The 4,647-nt window shown below is 39.2% G+C and overlaps 1 long non-coding RNA gene across 1 annotated transcript; it reads left to right on the top strand.

Moving 5' to 3' along the window:
• The first annotated feature begins 715 nt into the window (after positions 1–715).
• LOC144700057 (uncharacterized) lies at positions 716–4,039 on the top strand. The gene is made up of 2 exons (XR_013580664.1): positions 716–814; positions 960–4,039. It is a non-coding gene; the product is annotated as an uncharacterized LOC144700057 (long non-coding RNA).
• Positions 4,040–4,647: the final 608 nt, after the last annotated feature.

The raw sequence follows: 4,647 nt of genomic DNA, 5'->3' as shown, positions 1-4,647 counted from the left end.
GATAAACGACCTGTGTTCATGAATTTTATATTTTAGTAACAAATTACGATGGAGGATAATTTTCAATCTATACGCTTAAAATAAACTTTTTCAAGATTGGTAGGATTGAACTTTCTCATGATTGGTAGTTTCTGTCAATGAGCTTCAACCATAGATGTCGGCTGGACAGAGGAATGATCAGAAACTGATTTGTTGTGGACATGATCTCATGAATTTTGGAGATTTGCAGTGGTATAGACTCGGCTATCAAGGTCTCAATGGCTCTGATACCATGATGAGAACTTAAGAAGAGAGAGAAAGGTAGAAAAATAGGAACCAGAGGATAAGATTTGATCTTATTGATAAGAAATCTGGTAAGTGAACGTGTATTAATAAATACTCTGTATTCGTGGGATCGAATAATTGGATATTAAAGTGTTTTATTTGGCTTCAGAAATAATTCGAACATTAACTTGCCATCAACTCAGAAATACACGCGACGAACAGCCTTCAATGCGTTCAAACATCTAAAGTAGATGCGTGTATCTGCTCCAGAGCAATAATGTTAATCAATTTATCTAATTTATTAATATCATGCATTAATGATGATTACGTCAGACAAATGTCGTCATGCTTTCCTTCACATGTCAACTGGCCCCCACTTTCGATATCCTGACGGCCAGGCCAAAGGAAAAAAAAGGAGAGTTAAAGTGAGAAACGTCTTGTATTTTATAGATTTAGAAAGAGAAACGGGTTATTTTCCTCTTTTTTAAAACAAGTTTACGATAGAAATTCTCAGGCAATCGGACAGGATTGAGCCAGCTCGATCGAGCAGGTACTTCGCATCTCTCTTCAATTATCTTGTGTACTTTTCTACTGAAATGATCCATCGAATTGGGGGGTTTTGATCGTAAAAGGTGAAGGAAGAAAAAAACTTCTGGGATGGAAGAACAATGTCCGATCTTAGTTTATTTATGCAGGCGGAAGGAGAAAATGCCTGGGGAACAAAGAGACAAGAGAGTCGAAACTTCTGGTAGATTGGCAGAGGAAGAGGGACCGACGGGCAATTAATGGAATGAACGACTCAGGGATAGATCTCTGGGTTCGTCAGGCATGCGGCCCCATGTGAAAGGGCTGCCTGACCTTCGTGCGGCGCGGAGATTGATAAACCTCGTTACGGAAACCTAGAAAGGAAGGAACCGGGGTAAATCTCCACATTAGAAGAGCGAGGCTGGTTGGAATACTGTTGTCTTCTCTATGAATAGGAAGTTGCCGGACAGGTTCCGCTTTCAGGGAACCGTTCGTTCTTCCTTGGGTTGCGTTATTCTTACCGCCTCGTTGATTCTCTTTAGATAATCTAATATGGGTCGGCGGGGATTTCTCCCTCTGCCAATCTCAAGCAGATAACACCCCGGAAATCCGCAACTCTGCCCCTATAAATACCTCGCACTCTCTCCTAGCCTTTCCATCTTCTCCTCCGGAAATATCCTCGTCGTCTCCTCCCCCTTCCCAATGAAGACGAGGTAAAGAGATCTGAAGGTCAGGTCCCTGAAGATGGGTTTGCCGGATCTAAAGGCGCGTGCTTTTCATTCTTTCTCTCTCGTCTCGTCTGATATTCTGTCTTCATAGAGTTTGCCGAATCCGTCCTCCGTCAAAGATTGCCGTGAGTTTTCATTTGGTGTCTTTCATTTTCAAGTGTCGGGACTGAGTCAGGACTCTGTATTGGAAAAAATTTTCCACTTCTTCCGTCCTATCTAATCATCTTCCATCAGTCTCTTGGCTATCCTCTCTTTGTTTTTGTGAGTGCGAGAGGTTAGAAGGACTCGCCATCTATTAGATCCGCTCTTTCTCTCTCTCTCTCTCTCTATTTATGTGTCTATCTGCCCATCTATCAAGACAAGTTCTACACTGCATGGAATCAAGATTTGGAACAGTCGATGCTTGCGGGTGTGGCATCATCAAGATTCACATGGGCAGAGAGATACGATCATGAGTCTTTCACGTACATGAGAATCTTGATGATGCTGCATCGGCAATCGGCGACTAAGTATTGGAGAACGGTGGCGCGGGATTGACGTCCTCTCTGAAAGGTCAGTTTAATCCAAGCTTTTCAACTGACCTGCATGAAATACTTATCGTCTATAGTGTTCCACATTTGATATATCATCATAAACCTCATCTTCCAGATTGAGCAGGCTGCAGAATTTAACAGATTTCATTGCAATGTCTCTGAAATGGGGGTGATGAAAGGGATAATTCTTAATTTTCAATAATGACATGGATTTCCTTTTATTGTACGCATCACTTAGAATTCATTGCTATTAAGTGCGATAAGATTTTCCGAGCTCTGCGCCGCGTAGGCCTTTATTTTCTGTGATATTTTTAAGTTCCGTCCTTTTCCAACACGCCGACTGTGAGTGGATGCAGTCCTTAATTCCTTGGGATATAATTATGACGTTGTTATGCTTTTACCGAGCGAGATATGCTGAAGACTGAAGAGCAACAACAACAATTGCTGCTCGTTGAACTTGGCGAAGAGCAACCGTTTTGTTTTTAAGACAGTGAAAAAATAATGACCTTTCAAGGACCTTTCAGGACAGCTTCCCATTTATATGTCCCTTTCACAAAAAGTTGTTCCACATATCTCTCTATCTCTATCTTTCCCTCGACATGTCTCTTTCTCTATCTCCACCTCTCTCTCCTTCTCTTAGACTTCTCTCTACCTATCTCACTTTAACCAATTTCTCTACTTTTTCTAGCATTATCTCCATCTACCTCTCTCTCTCTTAACTTTCCTCTACTTTTTTTCTGGCTTTATCTCCCTCCACCTCTCTCTCAAACTTTTCTCTACTTGTTTCTAGCTTTTTCTCTCTACCTCTCCCTCGCTTAACCTCTTCTCTTATTCTCTCTTCTTGTCTCTCGTTCTTTCCCAAACATTAAAATTTTACTCGCCTCGCATTCTATTCGTCTCTCTTTTTAACACTTTCTCATCCTCTTTCTTTCCCTTTACTTGTTTTTTCTCTGCAATTCTCTCGTCTTTCAGTAGCTTTCTTTATCTCTCCATCTCTTTACTACCTTTCTCTATATCTTTATCTCGGTACACATGTCTATTCTACGACTCACTTTATCATTATCTCGCCACACATCCCTATACTCTCACTCACTCTATCTTTATCTTGCTACACATCCCTATACTACCGCTCACTCTATCTTTGTCTTGCTATACATCCCTATACTACCGCTCACTCTATCTTTATCTCGCAACACATCTTTACTGCAGCTCACTCAATTTTTATCTCTCTACACATCTCTAATTCTCTATACTACCTTTCTCTTTATCTTTATCTATTCATGCGTCTCTATACTGCTGGTCTCTCTATCTCTCTCTCGTTCTTATACTGCATTGTCAATATCTCTCTACATCTCTGTCCTACTTTTTTTTTTTTGAAATACATCTCTGTCCTACTACTTTCTCGCCTTCTCTCTATCAGCATCTATCCTAACGTTCTCTCTCTCTCTCTCTCTCTCTCTCTCTCTCCCTCTCTCGTATCTATTCTACCGTTTTACCTCCCAATCTCGTTCCCTCCTCCCTTTTCTCTGTCTGTCTTCCTATCACTCCACGACAGAATCTCTCTACTTTACATTTTTTCATATCTATCCCTCCACGACAGAATCTCTCCACTTTACATTTTTTCATTTCTATCCTTCCACGACAGAATGTATCTCGTACTCAATTCATCCATCCATCCATGCACCATTTGATCAATCCGTGCACTGTTTATATCCATAAAAGGTATTTTTCATTACTCCGTGTCCTTGAGGAAAATCAAAGCCTATTAACATCTTATGGCAAACACTTTGTGTCTATTACAAGGAATATAACTGGATATCCATCACGATGATCAGGTTTGATATCTACTACGGTGAACTTAGTTTATCATGATGATATGCAGTTAGTTCTTCTTTCTTTTGCCTCCATTGCGTTCTGGTTTTTGCATAATCAAGAAAAATGTATGAACGCATAATTTTGCAATGTTTTGAATGTGTGATGTTAGAGGAACTGAATGGATCATATTGCAAAGGTTAACGGGGAGAGTACGGATGAATATTTATCGTTTTCCCACGAGTAGGAAACATGTACCTGGGAGATCAACCTTCTTGCATATATGACCCATTTCAGGTCTAGAGGCAACTCTATCTGAGTTTCATGGTCAGGGCCCTGCATGTGTTAGTCCATGGACATGTTTTCAAACAAGTTGTAATTCTAAATAGTAATTTTCCCTATATCAGATCATTACGATAAAATGAGTTTTATTAATAGCCAATTAATGATCTCAAAAACTGAATTCAAATAAAATGAAATATGACTAGTGTTATCAACCAATTAACATGAATCGTCTAGCTCAGCCACACACTTAAAATTATTTTTCAAACAATCATATTCATGGAACTGGCTTAGTCGTGATGCTTTTATGATGTACTATTTGATAATGGTAAATAAAAATATTTATTTAAAATATTCTTATTATTTTTAAATATAATATTAATATAACTATCAATAGTTAAACCCCTATATATCCACTTGGACAAGCCAATTCAAACTTGATGTAACACTTAAAGTCTTGTTCTTTATGTTGAAAGTGATGATTCACTCTAAAAAGAAAGAAT

Source organism: Wolffia australiana, chromosome 2, assembly GCF_029677425.1.
Source record: "Wolffia australiana isolate 7733 chromosome 2, ASM2967742v1".
NCBI classification, from domain to species: Eukaryota; Viridiplantae; Streptophyta; class Magnoliopsida; order Alismatales; family Araceae; genus Wolffia; species Wolffia australiana.
The sequence above is the reverse complement of the archived record's forward strand: the minus strand, read 5'-3'. Positions and strand labels throughout refer to the sequence as shown.